Source organism: Lepeophtheirus salmonis, chromosome 3, assembly GCF_016086655.4.
Source record: "Lepeophtheirus salmonis chromosome 3, UVic_Lsal_1.4, whole genome shotgun sequence".
Taxonomy (NCBI): domain Eukaryota; kingdom Metazoa; phylum Arthropoda; class Copepoda; order Siphonostomatoida; family Caligidae; genus Lepeophtheirus; species Lepeophtheirus salmonis.
Window position 1 is genome coordinate 13,761,441 of NC_052133.2, and position 22,688 is coordinate 13,784,128.

A 22,688-nucleotide genomic window follows, 5' to 3' on the forward strand; every position below is an offset into this window, starting at 1 on the left:
CATTTGGATTATGGACAGTGGCTATGCCTGCCGCATGAGCCTTGAAAATTTATTGTTGGTGACTCTAAAAAATGGCGGAAAAAACGTGAGGGCTTGTATTTTTTTAACTATAGCTTCGCAATGGCATATTTTATAGCGTTGATATGGGTATCAAATCAAAGGTAATAACTTTTTTTTCAATTTATATAATCATATTATTAACCCTTTATTTGTCCCATGGGTAAATTTTACTCTGGATTTATTGTAATTTTTTTCCATTGTCTTTTTAGTTATTCTTCTAAGTTATTAATCTCATAACGTTTTAGTATATAAAAATAGAATACAATAGAATAAAATAAAAATATACATTTTTTCCTTGAACAAAGCTAATAGTTATATACTGAAAAACCATACAATATAACATACTATAAATGCATTGATTCTTAATGGTTAAAATTAGATTTATTGCAACTAATATTTGTGTAGTATTCCACAAAAAGGGGGAAAAAGTTAAATATTAAAAGGTTTCAAAAAAAAGTTTAAATTTGAACAGGTATATTGCATATTGATTGCTCATGTTACTAAAATATTTTAGTGACTCTCGCAAAGGTAAATCGATATCATTTGCATTTTAACTCAAAAGTACTGGAATTGTCATAAAGATGATTTTGTGGCTTTATTTTTTTGTAAAAGATAGGTGTAGGACAACAAAATCCATTATATTTCCTATAGATGGCGTTGCATAAGTGCCATTGGTTAACATAAGATGACATTATAAAGATTAAATTTCCTACTAAAAAACTTTTTCTGCAGTTTTTTGATTATTACACTCAGTATTGTTTGAGATTGCGTCAAAGATGGACACTAGCAATGAAAAAATACGCTATATTTGTCAGTTTATCTTCAAGAAAAACAAAAACGCAAGCCAGGAGACAGAAACATAGTATTTATGGTTCTGATACTGTAACAGTCACCCATACGCAATTTTGGTTCTGCAAATTCAGCTGCAGTATTTTGGATGTAAAAATGAAATGTTTATTAAGGCCAATTGTCGAAAGGGTGTATAAAATAATGGAAATAGTTGAGTCTGCCTGTCATGTTGGCAATGCCTTGATTGCCAAAAGGATCAACAGTAATGGGGGAAACTCCATTCAGATTAATGTATTTCATTTTAATACACGATTATTATTATTTTGGATTGATTGCTTCTTCTTCCATATCAAGTTTCTTCCAGCGTTTTGCCACCAACAAGCTTGGTTGTGGTTTTATTTTGCTCCTGTTTCTTTGTCTTCTTTCCACTGAACCAATTCTTATAAAGAAGGGGATTGGCATGCCTTGTTGTAGAAAATTAGCAGCACGAGTCATGGAAGTCACCCCTGCGTGAAGAAACAAGTTTTGAATTAGTGTTGATCTAATAAAATCATCCATTCTGTAAGTTCGGGATTCTTTCACTTGCATTAGCTCCAAAATCACTACAGTTATAAAAGTAACTACGAATATCTAGTATATAATAAATATTATGTCTTTTTGAGTGCTGGAATATTTATTATTATTGTCATTACATGAAATTTTCATCTATATAGTTACTTTATTTAAAAATATGTCTCTGAATAAAAAGTATACTTACAAACGTGATTTAAAAGGTACTTTAAAGGGCAAACCTAGCACAATTGCAGATTTTAATGGTCCTTTTCGTGTTCTAAGGCTTAAATTACAATAATATATGTGGATTTAGCAGCTGGGCAAAAATATTGTTGCCTAGTGTATTAGTTTTTTTTAGATTTTACATTCATTTTGTTTTATTAAAAATCAGACTTTATTTATATGTTAATATTTTATATTGTTATAAAGAACTATAGATAGAGATAATGAGAGAAAACAAAGACAAGTATAGTCCCTAATACAAAAAAATAATTTGTATAAATTAAAAAAAAGTAAATTTTTAATCCCAGTATCACTTTTATAGAACACTATGTGTTTTTTAATAATATATATTATACACAGTAGTAAATTTTTATCATCTTTTGGTATTATAATAATGATATGAACTATCTTTTTTATAAAAAAAGAGTACTTATGTTTATTATAGGTGGTGTTGCTCTAGTAATTGTTTTAAATACGATTAGAAATTATTATTGAAATTGTGGTTTTTTTTTGGTTTTTTTTTTTTTTTTCAAAATAAATAATTATTTGAAAACTTTATCATTATAGTAGGAGTAATAATAAAAAACATAAATTATAATTTTTTACTTAATTTATTTGCCTTCATAAGTATATATAAATATACACTTTTAAAATTAAATTAAATGGTATATTCTGGAATAAAAATATCATTTAAAATGGTATTTAAAAGGTAAAAAAAAAATGAAGATAAACTGAAGACAGAAACAAATATATTTATATATCAATCTTCTTCATTTTTTTTCTATCTGTTTGATTTAAAGATGATGATGATGATTACACCGACCATGAGCGTTGAATTATATTTAAAGAAGGTGAGAAGTATTAGTTATAGTAGTGGTAGTATGAATCCAGCCTTTGTTAAAGTTATATTAGTTATTATTCGATAATATTGTTCAGAAAGGAAACAAAACAAAAAAGAGAATCATGATTTGTGATTTGACGTAAGTCACATCAGTCCTTCATATAATCCGTCACCAGTTGTTGCACAGTCAGGCTGGATAAACCAATTCCGATCTCTAATTTGCGTTATACCCAGTTTTCCCTAAATTTTGTGTGCCTTCATAGCAAATGTGAATAAATTAGCGTCTCTCATTTCTTTATCGTTTATTATTGTATAAATTCATTTTTTATTAGAAATAATATTTTTCTAACATTTAAAAAATATTTTTTTATTAACTCCAACATTTATTTTAATATTATGAGTTCACAGGTACAAAATATGTATTTTGTAAAAAGTATTTAATTAGTTCACTCATGCTCATAGTACCATATGTAACAACTACTGAGGTAAATAATTTTTCCTATTGTTGGAAGATCTATTTTCATGTTGAGGTGACTAATCATTCCAGGAAAGTACGCATGTTATGATTTGAAGGGAAATCGTTGAGGGGTAAATAATTAGCCGATAGTGTTAGATAGACTCTTTTTAATTATTCTATCAATCAAAGACTTTTCTAAAAATATACAAATTCAAATTTTCGATGTCTTTATTTTTGAGTAATCTTTCTTTAGAAAAAACGTGACTCAGTAAAATGAACAATTTCCAAGAATTCTTTCATAACCAATAACATATAACAAAGAAAATGTTTTGATCAATATATGAACATAATTTTTTGGTACAAACATGCATTAAAAAAAAGTTCGTAGATAAATTTTTCTTAATATACCTATATACTATTAGAACTAAATATTGTTCAATTAAATATTCAATGCATGCTTTTCTGCATTGGTCATAAGTATCATTTTCTGCCTACCTATGCATGTACATATCTTATTTACTTTGTACATCTCTTGTGTATGACATTTATTATTAGTTAGAGAATGTTGCTTACATTAACCATTAAAAAAGGACAGTTAAAGAAATAACAAAGCAAATGGCATAATTTCCCATTAGGCTTAAGTTAATCATTTTAGGCATAAACTCATGCAACTATGACTCATGCCCAAATTCAGATATATTATGTAACACAAACTACATAGTTCTAAGTAAGTAATAACCTTCTTATAGCTATTGATCGGTTTACCGATACTGTAGTGTTACCGTGGTATTAAGACATTTAAAACGTTACTATATTTAATTGATTATAGGAGTCGGTTCTTACGGTCCCATTAAATCATACACAGATGTGTGTGTGGGGAGGGATTGACGTAACCAATCAAATTTATGAGAAAAAAAAATCTTTACCAAATAGATATAGCATGAATGAAAATGGTTCAAATAACGTCGTCAAAATATTTGAACTTGTCAACCCTCTCAACCGCCTAAAAAAATACCCAGTGAACGCCACTGTAAGTATATCTGAATTACTCTTTACGATATGTTTTTATCTCCTCTTAATTGATGAATAAGATTGACCCTGTTTAGGTATAGCAAAAATTAATATCACAAAAATACTCTGTGTATTATCTTGTCAGGTGTGGATTCCCCGTTCAACTTCTGTAACTTTTTGGAGGTAAGGTTGCATGATACTATAAAAATAACAAAACAGTACATTTTTACGAATAAAATTACTACTTTTAACCTACAAATCCACAGAGATAATATTATATATTTTCTTCTTTAGGAGTGAGCGAGTATCGAACCGACGCACTTTCAGTTCAATTTATATTTTTTTGTTGTTTATTGTTGGTCGAAAAAGTATCGAACTACCAATACAAATAAAAACCTACTTAAAAATTTCCTAACATAAATGATTTTCACGTGACTAATAACAAAATATAGTCTGGAAAGCTAGAATTATTATGCTCAAAAATGAATGTGGATTACATTTGTATTCTTCGACAAAATATCGTCAATTTCTATAAAAAGTTATTCTTGTTAATCATTTGAGGGCGTAGCAAATACCACTTGAAGTAACGAAAATTCGTCGTCACAATGAAAAAAAAAAGAAGAAAATGATAGATTTTTAGAAAGACCACCTTGGGGATAAGTATCTTAAATCAAATAAAAAATTTCAACTATAGAAAAAACTCTTGGGTTTCAGAACCCAAACCCAAAAATTTGAATACAAAGCCGATAAATGACTTAAATATATCTATGAAATATGTGGTTATGTGTATATATGAAGAAGAAAAAAATTGGGATTTTCACATTTTCTTGATTTTTGCTCTAGATTGTTTTCATGTTGACATACAACATATAGGTATATTTATTAAATAAAATGGAAAATTTACATATAAATCCTGAGGAAACTCAATCAAAGGAACAAACATATACTATTGTGAAGGAAAAAGGGTTTATATTTGTTTAAAATTTTGTAATTTATGCTTCCTTCTAAGTGGTTGACTTCCAGAATGATGACATGATGTAAAAATACTCAAAAATACATTTATTTATCGTTAATGTAAATAAAGGTTATTTTTGTGTGCAATAAAGTTTCAACAGACGTATAATTTAATTTGAATTAAGACGTAGTAATCAATTTACGACTATGAAAGTTAATGGTTTAAACGTAAAATTATGAAATTCTAAATAATATCAATGAAAAGTTCTTAAACCTCATTACTCCATACTTACATGCTATATTAGTAGAACATATATACTCTTACAGAGGCATCTCAAAGGAACAAATGATTTTTTATAGTAGTTTTTATAGTGAAATTTGGTTACTATTACCAAGTATATTTATTGGCAAAGTATACGTCATAATAAATTAAATTATAAAGACGTACAATTCCATATCCTAAGGAACAAAGAAATTAATATTCCTATGATTCCTACTATTGACTGATTACTTATCAGAGAAACAACATTGAAATTAGTTTTTGTTGCTAATTTGAACAAAAGTTTGAATTATTTAACTTTTATTCTTTCTAAATATGAGAACTTATATTACTCTTCTTATTTTACAATAGGTTTTAACTGTAAAAAGTAAGTATATGTATAAGAATATACTATATCCATTGGTATGTTTTTGTTCTTGTATGTATGTGGAAAATAGAAATAGTTTTTTTTTTTTAAATCATATATTTATCATTTAATTCCTTAAAGTCACAAAGGCTTGCTGAGAGCTATAATGGAAGTTAAACAAACAATCCAATTAAAAAAAATATATCTAATTGACCAAGCTCCTATTTTAAGGGATAAAGATGATAAGTTATCTATAAAAAAAAAGGAACCTATCAAATATCTTAAACATTAAAGTTTTGTCGAACAACATTTCACTGGTTTATCAATCATTATTCTACGTCACATAATTTTACAAACTGGTAAACTTTAGTACAAACTCAAACAATTAAACATTTTTTGCACCAATTTGAATTCTGATATTATGAAAAGGTTAAACACAGTAAAATGTTCTTTATGTTTTTATGACAATAAAAATATCTATCGATTTTATGTCTAAATTTAATCTTTTTTGTTTGACATTTTGGTTACATACATAAACATAATATATGTATAGTTTCATAATTTAAACAATATCTTAGTTTGGTTCGAAAAAAAATCAATAGCATTAATGGCTCTTTCGGCCTCATGAGTCTTCCTGAGCCAAAATTTTATACAATATTCAATGTACGAGAATTAAAAAGTATATTTGTGAGAATCTACCGACGCAAGTGACATCATAACTATCAAAATAGGAATTCTTTATAAAACTTCATATAACTTTTTGTGGTGTATTTGAACAAAATCACAATAAAATATATCTTTTTTCCTTTTTTTTTCGAAATATTAAACTCCTTATCTTATATAATAACTTTGAAACCCCCCTATTCGAATATTCCTTACTTGATTAGCAGTTCTAATTATGACTTGTGTGTATATCCTTTTTCTAAAAGTTTACATATTTTAAATAACAGTTTCTGCCATTCCTACACAAATAACAGATAATGAATTTAAAACATGTATTAAATTCCCTTAATAGAGATAAAGTGTCGTTGAAGATCAAAATTTCAACAAATATGATAACTTAAATAGCCCAAATAATAACTTCAAAAGATTTTTTTTTTGTTGTAGTAGATTTGAAGTTCTTAAACGCCCACCATCTTAAAGGATGTCTACAGGATTTTGGATGTAGTCAATGGTTAGCACACAAATTTACAAACTTTTTTTTTTGTAAAATACAATTTTCATGATTTCCTTTCCATAATAAGGAACATTTTGTTTTGTTTTTGGAGGGGAAGGAGGTCTAACACTAAAAATCTATGTTCAAGCCATAGGCAGTCCAATATTTTTATGACATAATGGTGCTGCAAGTATTTGTTCAAATACCAATTAAGTATAGTGTGTGTCACCAAATTGTGTCATTTTTGGTACTAAGATTTAACTTAATCAACAACAAGATTTACATATAGTTATGAGTATTTTTTTTATGTTGTAAATATACCTCAAAATATCAAAAATTATTTTTCAAAATGTCATCTTTCTGTGGCCATCATGGCCTCAAGTCTGAACCTAAAAGTCTTGCACACATTGATGACGTAGTGATTGGGCATGTCATCCCACTTTTTCTCAATTGAACCTTTCAGGGAATTAAAATTGCAGTATGGGATTTTAAAAGCTCGGTTTTTTCAGAAGTCCATTGGCAAGTAGTCTGGTACTGAGGGGACCATAAGTTTCTAGGTCAGAAATCGGTAAGGTTTTACTTGCGACAAGCTTTAGATGTTATGGCCTTATTGCCAGGAGCTGAGTCTTGTTTCCCACAACAATCCCCTTGGGGGAGGTTGGCATCGAACCAGGGCTTTACAATATCTTTTCTCACCTCCTGGAACTCCTTGGCCCTCATCATGAGCTCCTCGAAGTCAATAATTCTTCAGTTATAATCTTGTTGTATTCTTCACTTCTTGTCCTACTGGAGAGGCTCTTGCAAATCTCGCAACCTTACAGACAAGCTCAAAAGAGAAGTTCACAATTTCAGCGACCTCCTTTATAGGGTCATTAAGATAGTTTTTTTTCGATAATTAATGTACATATATTAATTAATTACAATAATAACAAAAAAATTTAAAAAAATGTTTTCTCTATTAAACAAAAACTAGGGGCCTAATATATCACAAACTTTAAAATGGCTTCATGAAATGATGCTTATTGCATATCATTTTATAGGGTATGTATTTATTGTTATCATGAGTAAAATACAGTGTGGAGTCTAAGATATGGAACTAATCCCTTATAAATTGATTCAGAACGTTTCTCAACTTATACACGCTTGTTAAGGAATATTGAACATATTTGTATATTAACCTTTCTTGTTAGGGACTCCAATAATCCATTTGTTATTTTTAATGTTTATGGATCATTGTAAATTATTTTAAAGCATTTTTGAAGTTCGAAATACATGTACTTCAGTGATAGCAATGTACTGACGCTTATAAAAGTGTACTATACTAAATTAGTATGGAACGACGTTACTCAATGAACACCCCGCTTGGTGAAATTATTCTCTTGAAATCAATGTGGGTAGGTTCGTGTCTCAGTCGTTTCTAGAGAAAGAAATATACATAATATAAATTGACTTCAAAGACAATTCTTAGGATAAAAGAAACTCAAATACACATATTACACCGATCATGATACCCCTAAGTTTCTAGGATATACCAGTCCCCATCCTTCCTAAAAAATGTCCTTTATAAAAAAAAGGAAAAATGAAAACTGTCTTTTATTTAAAAAAAGATATCCAAAACAACTATACAGAAAATATTGGTATTGTGACAACATTAGATGACATCCATATCTTTTGATTTTGTAATGATGCCTTTCTTCGTTTTAGAGTGAGTGAATTTCTTATGATTATGAGCTAGTATTCATTAAAGGTGATACATAAAACATGTATAGGAGGTATGTAGAAATAAAAGAAACACAAAATGAATCTGGTAATCCCGACAATTTGAAAATTTTTTTAGTGGAGAGTTGCTTAGCTGTGATGATGTTTTATTAAATCAGTTTCAAGCCGTGAGAGGAATGAAATAAACACAAATCCCACTCCTTATAGACAAAGGCCATAAAGACTGGAATTCCTTTGATGCCCATCCTCAATTTTACTTGGAGTCCAGCAAGGACCTACACAAATAACTATCCAGCAACCCCTCTTTGTTACTCTCAGTCTTTCATGAGTAAACGTACTAGTTAATTCTTTGTACTTAGATATTCCATTATCTAGAATTTTAAAAAAATATAGCTCGTGTGCATTTTTGGCATGTTAAAAAAGTTACCGAACATCAACATGGTAACCCTGACAATTTGAAAAACGTTTTAGATTAAATGAGCTTATTTGTTATGACATTTCATTAAATCAGCTTCAATCAGTTGTGAGGAGGGGCTAGAGAGGAAAGGACGTATGCAAGAATTACTTTCATGTTGATCCTCAATTCTTCAAGCTTACTCTCAGTCTTTCATGAGCAAAGACAAATGTACAATCATGTGAAGATGCATTCATTTAATAATTAGGTTGAGTAATTGTGCGTTCTCAATTTCTACGTTTGAAACGATTGTCGGGGCTAAAATATCTACCAATATTGTTAGCAATATACAACACTTTCTATATGAGAAAAATAAAATATGACAAACACAAATTTGAGATAAGTGTAGCATAAATAAAATCTGGGTTTATAAATGACCTGTTAATGTAATATGTATAACCCAAAAGTCAACAACGGAAGAAGGTTTAATTATAGTTGTTATCCAATGTATTAATTCTCTTTCTAGTTACAATTTCCTTCCAAATATAGACTCATTAATTATAATGAAATAAGCAGTTCTCTTTCACATTTTTGGTATATTACAAGCTTTTTTACTTAAAGTAATATCTTTTTATAGCTAACGCCAAAAAATATGTCAGATATTAACTCTTTAAAAAATATGCCAGTGTAGTGAAAATAAAATTTAGTGCAGGACATGCTTAAAACAAGAAAAAAAAATGGAGTAAGAGAGATATTTTTATTTGCAGTCGGTGTCTGAAGTTTGTACTCTTCTTTATCAACAATTTAATCCTCGCTAAATAGTCAGAGATACAACACCGTAACATAGGGGACAACATGCTCCGAAGTAGTTATTCTATAAGAATCAGTTTATGTATAACGTATGACTTGCGGTATGTAAAAATAAATGATCCCGAAAATTAACTTTTAATGGTTACAATTTCAAAAATGTTTGGAAGGAGAGCAGCTTAGCTGTCAAGATGCATTATTATATCTGCTGCAAGCATCCGTGAGAGAAAATAAATGAACATATATCCTATTCCTTATATAGCAAGAGCAAAAAGGTTGGAACTACTCAGATGTCACTCCTCAAAACTTCTCAGAGTCCAACAAAGACTTACACTAACTCATGAGTTAACCCTCATTGTTATTCTCCTTCTTTCATGAGCACATGAGTTATACCTTATTATTTATGCGTTACCTCTTAAAAAACTAAATAATAAGGAGAGCATGTTTCAGGGGATTGCCTAAGAGATATCAAAAATTCAGCAAGGAAAATATTCACTCATAAAGGAAGAGAAGCTCCCTTCGAAAGAAAAAAAATAAAAAGCATTTGAAGAAATAAGGGATGATAATGATACCATAAATGCAAAATTAGAGCAGATTATAGAATATGAAAAAATGGAAATACTTATAAGGGTAAGAAATAAAAAGGTTGAATTGAGTGTCAAAGGGAAATCTTCCTTCAAACATCTGAAAAAATCGCTTTCCGCTTCAGGCGAAATATCGGAGAATCCAGAGATAATATCTGTAAAAACATGCAGATTTTTTTCCATGTTATATAGTTGTATTGTCTGTAGGCCGAAAAGACTATGTAGCTTCTGTTTGAACGGAGGTTGTTCAAAGATCCAACAAAATGGAAACATTTGTTATTTTAAAGTTGGGATCCTGAAAGAACAGAAAAAAATTAACAAAATTATTTAAATCGTGATATAGACTCACCCATCACTGAAAAATAAATTATGAAATTCATCCAAGATGATGACAAAAAAAAATAAAAGCCTTGGACCATCAACGTTCCCTTTTGAATTTTTCAAAAGGTTTAGAAATTTACTTTCTTCAATCCTCAAAGAAGTGGTTAAGGAAATATTCAGAAAGAGTTTTGTTCTTGACTTCATTAGCACTAGATCCTTAATTTAGGTCCTAATGAAGAGCAAGTTAAAGTATGGCATTAAAAATTACAGGCCCATTTCATTCTTGAATACTTCATATAAAATAGTCACTAGAATATTGAATAAAAGACATTTTCAGATTCTCTCATACATTATATTAATGGATCAGAAAAGATGGATGGCATCACGCCTGCTAGAGGATATACCGCACTCTAAGCAAGATAGCATAGACTTATGTTCGTCATCCTAGTTTTATTGACTTCGAAAATACATTTGATACCGTCCCGCACAAATTCATTGCCAAACAGCTATGAAGGTACAAATTACCGGATGGGGTTGTTAACATGGTCTCTGCCATCCTGGGTAACTAATCATCGAGCATTCCCATTCCCGGAAATCATTCTAAGTTTTGCATTCAGCGTGGAGCTCGACAAGGAGAATTGCTATTACCATCTCTCTTTCTAATAGCAATGAATTGATTGAACGAGATTATCAACTATATCTCCAGCCTTGAAGCTATGGAAATATATGAAAAGTCACTGAAGTGCTTATTATATGTGGAGGATCTTACCTTATTTCTAACGGTAACACGAAAAATACTGGTATATTCCATCAATACGCCATTGATGTCATTCAGGATTTCTAAAAAAAATCGGGTATTTTCATCAACATCGAGAAGACTAGGATTTTATCCAATTGTGACGACTATCTTATGACGGTCTTAGAAAGCTATGTCTTTTTAAGTCTTTCTCACTTGTAGGGATTGAAGTTTCTAGCTGCAGTGTCGATGCTTAGAGAAGAAAGGAGTAAAAAAAATCTACTAAACAAAAAAGGTGTCAGATTTTTCAGTAATACCCCATTCACAAGATGTGAAAAAATGAAGGCCTATGATACCAATATCATTCTAAAAAAATTCAATCTACTGAGATACGTGCCTTTTTCAAAGACAATATGTGAGAGCATGTATAAATTAAGGGTAGATTTAGTAAACACATGCAAGATTGTACGTTTCAAGGTGGAGAATATTTACCCCAACTTCTCGCTGGGGTCTTGGTTTTTTGCAAATAGAAGGTATGTTGAAGGCGCTGAATATCTCGTGGTTAAAACGACTGAGAAGGTCTGGTAATTTTTGGGCAATTCAAATCAAAATGAAATTCTTACAATGGATTGGTTTTTATTTTGCTTAACGGCTCTGTATGGGCCCCTCTAAAATGTTAGGAGTGGTGAAAAGATCGGGTCATTATATAGCTCTATCATCGATAATTTCCTCTCTTTACTAGGTTCAAACTAACCACTTAATTATAATCCTCGACTGAACAGTAGAAGTGAGTTCCTTAGTAGTACAGGGATTGCTTCTCCTGGGCAAAATATATTAGACGGGAGCCACGTTTTGAATGACCTCTTTCTATCAATAGAACACGGCGGATGTTCTCTGGACGAGATTTCAAATGTAATTATGTCAGTCCTCCGATCCCTGCATTAATTGCCTTAGAAGTCAGTCTTAACAAAATGATAAAACAAGGTTCGACTGTTAATATTGTTCTTGAACAGAAGGACCCTTCATCAATCATAAGATGAATGTTCGATTGGCCTTGTATTAGAGATGACATGGAAAATGCAGATCCAAACGTCATTTTGAAGAACTCAGTAAAAGACATACGTCAAAAGTGGCTGAGGTACAGACTAGGGACGTCTTGTATTTTTACAAAGTCCCGGTAATATCCTTAGGAGAGATTTTTTTATTTTTGCCAAAAAGAAATGGAGACGTCTTTTCATTTATTCTACTAATCTATAGAAATCACTACAAACCTAAGAATGGTGAAGGAAGAAGTCTGGAGAAACTTTCATGTGAGATTGAGTGGATAGGTGGAAAATTGAATAATTAATCTCCAAAGTACAATGTGTAATATACGCTGTGAAGCACATCTCCCTTTTCGGCTTTGTGATTACATATCTGAAGCAATATTAATTTTTGGCTCCCTCTCCATCGGCGGGAAATACTATTAACTAATAAGTAATACTAATACTATAAACAATATGAATATACTAATATGGAGTTTTTACTAATAATCGGATACATTAAATCTTTATTCATAGAACCTGTCCTCACTAAAGTCATATTATTTATCAATTTAATTCGTTTAGCAAAACTATAATTAATGTATATATATTAGATTAAATAATTTTTTATTTATTTCGACTAGTGGCAATAAATGCCAGTGAGTGTCGACTATGACTAGTAAAATTTAATGTTTAAAAAATCAATATGTAGAAGTACAGATTCAGTGAGTTAAATCTAGTTATATAATTTAGAACTCAATAAAATATAAAAACAATATGCCACAAGTATAGAAAACTATAAAATAAGAGAATGGGGAGCTAGAGGGTTTATTAATAATTAAATCAAAATATTAATGCAGTTCCAAAATTCGAATTTTACAAGATATCTTTTTTTTAAAGTCCTACAAACACAATTCGTCTTCAAGGGTAGATTATTCCAATATTTCATTACACTAAAGATTTTTTTTTGCTCAATCGAGTATTTATTCATTAAAGGAGGTTCTATCAGATAGTTAAAATATATTTTAGTCATCTAAGTTAGCACTGTAGGTTCCATAATACTCTGCTTGTTAAATTATTAGCCCTTATTGATATCATATATGAACAAAAATAGTTTGCTTTTATTCTTAATTGAGGGGGGAACTCTTATAAACATGTGATATTTGTACCTCCAAGATATACCAAATGGGTTGGTGATGACATAACTGTTCTACCAATTTTTATGACAAATATCTTTCCAGAAGTCATCATTTCATTATTAAGTCAATTTTATAAAAAAATAAAGTACGTCAAATAAATTGGCAGTACACTCATCACAAATACATTTTTAAATGCATATTTGCAAATATTTATTTGAAAATTGATGTTGAAATTGTTGAAATATGTATGTTTAATTATATACATAAATAAAATGGTATACCCTATTAATACTATTAGCTACAACAACGCAAATTATATATATGTAAATGTTTCCATCTAAGTAAAATATGATTTATATCGTAACTAAGAATTAAGTTAATTATAGTTTAATTTAAAATATATCAAAACATATATTTTAATTAGTATAAATCATTATTTATTTGTGTAGGTTTTATGGAAGTAAAGGAAGAAAATGAGAAAAAGTTTTAAAAGTAGGAATATTTGTTACATAGTAAAGTTAAGAGATAAAATAATTAATTAGTTCATTTCCTAAAAAAATTAAGTAACTTTTATTTTTGAAGTTCAAATATTTATGATAAATGGATATTTTAATACGTTTTATTTAAGGATGGTCCTAAAAATCGTTCTGTTACTTGTAAATATCTGCTGTCAAGGATGAACCTTTTTTGACAAACGCATAAATAATTTATAATGAAAAATTATTTAAAAAAATTAGTAAACATGTTCATCTTTTGAATTTTAACTATAGAAATATCTTTGTTCAATTTAAAGTAGATCTATCATAACTTAAAGTTTCATTTAATTAGTGAATAGTTTGAACAAACTTTTCTCAACTGGTGAGTTGCGACTCAAAACTTAGATTGGTTGTGGAAAGCTGATAAAAAGAATAAATAATTAATATTTCACTTTTGTCTCCGTTATAATAATGAAATCCCATCTCAACCTTGATTACAAAGAAAGAATATACAATGAAGATTAAAAATCTCAATACTTTAATTCCCACTTCTCTCTAGAAGATGCCAGTTTCCTTCTTGCATGGTTTTCTTCAGTACATACATCATCTTTTAGCTTTGATGACGCATAATTTATTTTCTAAAATGCTTAAGTTCGACATAGTCATACTTACACTTTCAAGAAAAGGTGTGGTTTAAGCCACCAGTTCGTTAAGATTAAAGTTGTAATATAATGTTGTGTGAATCATCTCTATCAACCCATAAAAAAATTTAAACAGAAAAAACATAGATTCACTGAAGGACATGCATATAATTTTTTTCAGAATACATGATTAACTCCTGCTTAAAAATGGTTTTCTTACCGTATGCTACTGCTACCCTGAAGTATCTGTTTTTTTAAAGTATCGAGACACTTTGCAACTTTTGCAGGGAAGAAAAAGAAAAAACATTGCATCTCTTATATGAATGTAAAATATTACGCCCAATATACTACTCGCAGTAGAATTGTGAATAGTTTTTGGAAGGTCATTACAAAGGGAGGATTTTTTTGCCCTAATATAAAAAAAGTAAACACAAATAAAATTCAGAGGTCTTAAAATTGCAATATTGTTTATATGCAATCAATGCAACGAAAATGGAAATTCGTACATCTATTTTTTACATAGCAAGAAATTATTTAGAAATTTTAATGTGATAGGGCTTTGGTTTTTTTAATTATTTCTTGGTTTATTTTGATTTATAAAAATTTTATGTAATTTAGATAATTTTACTTTTTATATATTGTTACTATTTGTACCAGAATAAATTGAGACTGGTTATAAAAAAAAAAAATAAGATCAAAGTAAATAAATATTGTTATTTCAATGGTACCTTGGTACCAGACCATAATTCGTTTCAAAATCGGGGTCGAGAACAACAAAGACTCCCCATCAAGTCATTAAAGATAAAAAATCTGTAGCCTGGGGTCCAACTAAAAGAAAAATTGCTCGATTTTAGAAATTTTGTTACACTTTAAAAATTATTAGGTTCTAATTTTTTTGATCGATATGTGAGTTGTAAGGGTACAAATAGCTCATTTATGGCTGTAAACTGTAAGCATTTTCGGCATGTAGAAAAATAACAACTAAAAATGGAGATGGTAACCCTGACTATTTGGATCATGTTTAAAGGAGAGAGCAGTTTAGCTGTCATAAAATTTCAATAGAGTAGATGTAAGCAGTTATGATTAGAATGAAATGCACATAATCTCTACTCCGTATCAAACAATAACATTGACAGAAATAAATCTGTATTCCAACTTCAATTCTATTACAAAAGGAACTACGACTTATAAATCCCAAGTATATCTTCAGAGATACTCTCTAACATTCATGAACACACACTTTACATTCAGATATTCTCTCCTCAGAAATAAAATAATAACAATAATGTAATAGCTATATAAATAATAAACACTGTGCCAACAATAAAAAAAGATTCTACACAATCCCCAAGATTTTCAACCCCACATGAAACCTAATCCCCTCGACGAACACACTTTGACAGTCTACTCCCTCGGATATTCACTCCACTTCCCGTTTTACCCCTCATACATTTTATTTTCACATAACAACTGTAAGTACTACATATATTGAAAAAGGAGTTGGTTAATTAGATCCAATATAGAGTCATGGGGCAAGTCTAGAATCGATTAATGAGATTTTCTTCGATAACACAAGAATATATTAAAGAAAAGAAGATTCTTACGTTCATTCTCTTATTGTTGTGACAGAGTATGACTTATCAGATGATATGCCTTAAATGACATTAATAAAACTCATTCCTATGCTTTAAGATAGTTGACAAACACAATGTTAAAATTAGATACGACATAAAATAAAACAAGCACAAAAAAAAACATAATTAAAATAAGATGAGACAAATAAATAGAAGTAACCAAAATATATGTGAATCCGACATCACAAATCGAACACAGCTTTAAATGATATCAAATACAGAAAAAAACGAATATTATATTACCTGAAATATCATTTTAAACTTTTGGGTCGAGTTGAAATGATTGAAGAATATTTCTTCTAGTCTATTTTATAGATATCACACACTTTCTAAAATAAATTATTATAAAACAGTTTAGCCATAAATAAATTATTCCATTTTCACAATATTATAACAATGTTTTCATCAATCACTTAGTAACTTGTCTGAATTTTCTCAAAAGTAACTGAAATTAATGAATAGAACGACAGGTGATGTATAATGTCGGGGGGGAGTAGTTGTCCGGGGTATATGTAATAGAATAAAAATAAATATTTGATTGCACTAATTCTCATAATTTTATAGTCAAACCTGTATTTAGTGGTAAGGCAAGGGAAGATGAAAAAGCGACCGCCTAGTGTAGGTGACCTCTCAAACCAGGCATCGAACTCTAGGTACATGGAATAGGGCCCTTATATATTGTGTTTAACCAAATTAGACCAAAGATTGGTCTTCCTCACATTTCTTATATGATAAATGTTAATCTTTTAAACTCATTAGTGCGGATATTATTTAATACATTTATTTCTAAAGAGTTGCGAAGGAAACATGCATATACATAAAAGTTAAGGACTGAGAACTGTAAATGTATAAAATAAGTTTAGCTAAAAGAAATCAATCATTCCCCCTATAGATAGCTTTAGCAATGTGTATCTCTCTTTTTAAAACTGCGATGGGCGTACGCTAGATATCTTTCGAACGATAAAGCTACGCATTAAAAAACTTTATGAATAATTTTGTTAATTTTGACTGAATATTGTTTGAGTGTGCGTGAAAAATAGAACCTAGAAAAATGAAAATATGCCAATTTTTCAATTTTTCTTCGATAAGGGAAAAAACTCAAGCCAAACGGTTGAATAGTGTTGATGGTGTTTATAGTGTATCAGCCAATCACGTGCAATTTTTGATTTATCGATTCCAATTTGTTAATTTTGATGTCAAAGATGCAAGACCACTTGTCGAAAATTTGTGTAAATAATGGTAATAGTCGAGTCTGGCCGTCTTGTAAGCACTGTTTTTATTGCCAAGGAGAAATATATTAGTAGAAAAAAAATCTATTAAAAATAATAATACTCATAATATATTAAGAACGATCGATTACTGAAATGGGGAAAAAAAGAAAATAAAATGACGTTGACAGACTTATATATTTCTAGAATCTTTTGAACCATTTTTACTATTGAGTCACAATTATATATTTAAAAACTAGATATAACTGGTTAGTACGGCTTACACGCTTAAAACAGATGACCGTTAGACCAAATTTAATTGTATGTACAAAAAATGATTAGTATTTGAAATTTTTGGGATGGGTCTAATTGAATAGTTCAAAAGGAAGTTGAATCTTTTTCATTGAATACTTCAGGTTCTAAAGACCTATTATAAAAACCATAAGGGTTGATATTCGTTTCTTCTTAAAATTTACTTTTAATTCTGGTATTCGATACCGTTACTTGTTAATTGTAATTAGTGATAATCTTATCAATCCTAAAATATTGGTTTTATACGCTTGACACAACCGATGAACAGTATATTTACATGAACTGACTTGGAAATGGGCTCGGTGTTTTTTTTTTTTTTTTTTTTTTTTTTTTGAAATACTACTGTTTTAATTTACATAAAAATATGTAGTGTTGTATACTGTCTCAACAACTATTTTAAAGAGTTTTTGGAACTTAATATAAGTACAAGCATAGACAAGCATTTATAGAGTGAATCAATACATTTTAAAATAATTTATAACGGATAATTATTTGGGTAAATTATAATTTGCCTTTACGGGATCATCTGTTAAAAATGGGTTTACAAATATTTACAAACTGATAAAATTATTTCCCTTCAAACATCTAATGAAGAGAAATGTCAAAAGGTTAGGTTCGTGATTTTTTTAGGCACTTCTTCTTTTTATAAGTAAAAGATGCACTGTAAATAAACATACATCAAGGTATCAGTATACATATTTGTAAATAGAGGTTTGATACCGAAAAATGTGATGTCGACATTCCTTTTTTAATGTATAAAGATAAAAATGTTCATAGGTGAATGACGTGTCCAAGGTTGTCAAAAGTATTTTGAGTTATTTATGTGGATATTAAATGTTGATTTTTTTAAAAGATTTACAGGCCATGGGTCCACCGCTTAAAAGTGACCCAATGAACCATTGTTATCAAGAAAATCAGACATTCCTTTCTATTAAAAAAAATGGAAGATTTGGTGGGAGGTAAAAATTACATTGCTTATAGAAGAAAAAGTGACTTCATAAAGGAAATATAGTAAACACGCCATTCATCATAATTAATTCTTCATGGTATCTCTCAACCTTTTCTGTAAAAAATAGAAAAATATGAGGTCTTAACTTGTAAGTAGTTAGGTAAATATTGCTTCCTTCTAACTGCTGTTGAACTATTCAAATATTTATTAATAGGAATATGTTTAAATTAACATTTAACTAATCATTGTTTATAACATGGATAATGGAATAAATCAACGGCTAAAAATACAAGTACATAAATATACTAGAATGGGCACTCAATAGAGTGCAAAACTTCCACCTAAAAACAACTTTGTTCCAAAGTTATGGTTGATCATGCATTTTTTACGTTATTTTTTAAATTGACCTCTGACCTTGATCTCTTAAAAATCAATTGAGGTCTTATTGTAACTATATATACTGTTCAAACGAAGTTTGATCAAAATCGATTTGTAGCTTTTGGTGTAATTACGTTGACTAACATACAAAAGGTGAGAACATAACCTCTGTTCAACTTCGTTAGCGTACTAAATTATAAGGTTGTACCAAGTCTTAGTCATGGACTACATTTTATTGTCAATTGTTTAAATATTTTGAATAAAAGTCAGAAGTTCTTTTCAAAAATTTAAAAAAATTGGCAAAGAATGAAATTATGATATCAAATTCTTTGATAATATAAATAATATGATATGTGAAATATTTTTTTGTTGTAAAGTGACGAAAAATATAGGAAGTGCTGAACAGTTCATCCATATGTTTTATAAATAACACCTTAGTAAATTGGCATATTACTTACGTAAACCCAAAAATTCCTCCTAATAATATTTTTCTTCGATGGGCCATTGATTTTTGGTTTTGCATAACCTACTCTTCTTAAAGAAAGGATGTTTAAAATTACATAACGGAGAGTAATTCAAATTTAGTTCATAGAAGTGTTCCAAATTTATTTTGAAGTAACAATGAAAATATTTGAAAATGAACCATAAGCCATAACACAATATCAATATTCATAATATATGAAGGTTCATTAAGGAGCTTAGAATATTTATCTTCATTCGTATTTTTTTCAACATAAGGAAATATATGTGATGATTCTAAGATAGTTGAAATTCATAAGAATTATTTTCATTTGAAATAATTCGAATAAGTAATTAATGTTTGAAGTCTCTATTAAAAATATCCAATTAATTAAGAAATTTCTGATTGTTCATAACTTCATCATTTATTATTTGGAATGATATATTTTAAGTAATTTCATATATGTATTATAATTGACAAGGCAATGATTAATTAAATTTAATTTATCAAAAAAAAAAATATATATATATTAGATAAATGAACTTAATTTTGGTGATGAAACAAAGTATTTATTTGTAAATTGTCGTTTGTCACATAAAAAACTAAAATACTTTCATTTTAAATCTCTTATTAAAGTTTATTTAGTCAATGTGTTTACAGTAATACTCAGTTTAGTTCTTGTTTAATAACTTTTTCTAAATACAATTCACTATTTGTATCGGAAGGAATATATTGTTAGTATAGAAATAGTGATTAACACATTGTGTACCGAGTCATTTGAAGTATTTAATATTCATGGAACCAACACCGCAGATTAGTAAATATATTCTTCCTCAAAGTGCCTCATTTACAAAATGAAAAATTGAATTATTTGACAGAATCTAAGAAAACTCGATCCTTCTATTTTATCGTATCACTGACAAACGATTCCTTAAGTCAATTATAGTGCAGACTTAATGAGTCCGGTAAAGTCATAGAACCAATTACCTGTACTGTAAGGAGTATACATCCCTCTGTCTAAAATAAGACGTTTTTTTAAATGGTGTGTCTTTATCCTACTTGTCCTATTTTGATGTTCAACCCTTATAACGTATTGTATACTCGTGCAATTTTCCAAATAAACTGTAAACAAAAAATAAGTCAAGTCAACCGATAAAAAAGAACATCATAACCAAAAACACAGAACAACGCAGAGTTCCAATTGTGGTTTGAAGTAGTTAAGGGCACCATTGAAGGCAGAAGAAGGTGGCCGTATTGCCTTAAGCCTTCATGGCTACAAGATAACTGCTCCTCAAGGCTTAAAGCCATTGAATCAAGTATAGCGTGTGACCCGGTGGCAAATCCTACTCAACAAGGTTGAAAAGCCAAACTCTTGGCCCCCACAGCGCCGTCTTTTCCCTCTGGAAAGTTTTAAAGAATCCCGATACACAACAAAGGACCAACTAAAGTATCTATAACCACAGCTTGAGCCAACCTAGAACCCATATTTGTAAATAACTTCTGTGTAAAGTTCTGCACCAGGCTGAAATTGGTCATTTAGTACAAAAAATGGCTATATTGCTTGATGATGCAAATTCTATTGATTGTATATGTGGATTAAATTTTCTAAATTTGATGATATATTTCAAAATATAACAGTTTTTGTAAGTTTTAAAAAGTTTTGCACTTAGACAGATGAGCGTATATTTTTGTACGTATTTTAATGGATTTATAAATTCAAAAAAACAAAAAAAAACATTGGAATTTCCTTTGTTTCAACTACATTTCTACATTTTTTTCATTATTTAATATGTCATTGGGGTGTTAATTTCCCCTCAAAAATAATTATACCCTATCTTTGGTGTAAATTGTCTTAAAATGCATGATAAAATAAATATATCAAGTGTAGTAAACAGAAATCAATTATTTTTAAGGATTTTTTTTTCATTAATGTTTATCAACTTACCAATCCAAACAATCCTTAAATGATGGTGAAAATGTGAATATCTATCACGGATGGACAAATTTTCTATATCTATACACTAACAATGTTTCTTTCTTTATGCCTTACAAGGGGTAGATATAAATAGGCGTTCCAAATACTCCTAATAGTTACTTCATTGAATGTTCTCTACTACGGACATAACTTTTGTTGCTTGCATCTTATTCTTCTATTTATAAAACTATAAGTGCAATTCGGAGGAGGCTTATTAAAGGTCAATTATGTTTTATTCATCTCTTTTGTTGAAGTATATTGTATATATGTAAGTTTAAAAGTATATAAATTTGAAGTGGATGAAATTTATTCCTGATGTTATTGTGAGGAACTTGATTATACTTATATCATATGATATTAACATAAAGGTTAGATAAACAAAGTATTTCAAATTGTGTGGGATTCACAAAAAAACAATAATAAAATAATTTATTTGTTAAACTTACATTGATGATGAAAATTCCATTTAATTTGTTCAGAACCGGTAAATCGTACGTATTCACAGCTCCAACTTGAGGACCCTTAAAACTTAAATCGGACACTTTTCTCTAAAAAACCCAAAATATTAATCCGTTTTGAGCTTGCATCCACACGAGGCTCTGGTTATGATATATATACAAAAACAAACAAAAAAAACCATCTTAATAGCTAAATAATTTGACAGCACCGTTATCAAGTAAAATAAGCTGTACAAGTTCCAATTTTGATAAGGAAATCATACACTTTAACATTTTAAGAGGGTGTATAAATTTTTTAAAACCGCATGTTCTTATTTTTTTTCTTCTAATAATAAGACACTCCCATTAGTTACAGCATTCATCAACATTCTTAACCGACTTTGATTAACCCTTCCTTAGTAAACCTAGTGTACCCCAACTTTTTATAAAATTACTTCAAATCTATTAAAAATACATTTTATATTCAAAACTTTTTAGTATAATACTAAAACATCTTTAGAATAAATACAACTTTTTATTGTTGTAAAAATGTATTTTCTTTGAATAATTAGTTAGTTTTGCAATTTATAATTAAGGTATGGCGAATTTCATTAGTTTGTTCGCTTTGAAGTTGTTCTTTTTCTATTTCATTTTCTTCAATTTAAGGTATACGCCTTGTTACTAATGTAATATAAACATTTATTCCATGTATCACACTTACCTTCATCCAAATTAATAAGCACGTTTTTGGTACTTCAAGTTCGTTAAAAATAATTAATACTTCAAAGAAGGTTTTAATAAAATTCGAATGTTTTTACTGTAATAATA

General features: G+C 29.1%; 1 long non-coding RNA gene across 1 annotated transcript; it reads right to left on the reverse strand.

Moving 5' to 3' along the window:
• Positions 1–1,035: 1,035 nt before the first annotated feature.
• LOC139904843 (uncharacterized) lies at positions 1,036–22,013 on the reverse strand. Its single transcript, XR_011779091.1, has 3 exons — positions 21,870–22,013; positions 16,385–16,470; positions 1,036–1,355 (listed from the first exon to the last, which is right to left on the reverse strand). It is a non-coding gene; the product is annotated as an uncharacterized lncRNA (long non-coding RNA).
• Positions 22,014–22,688: the final 675 nt, after the last annotated feature.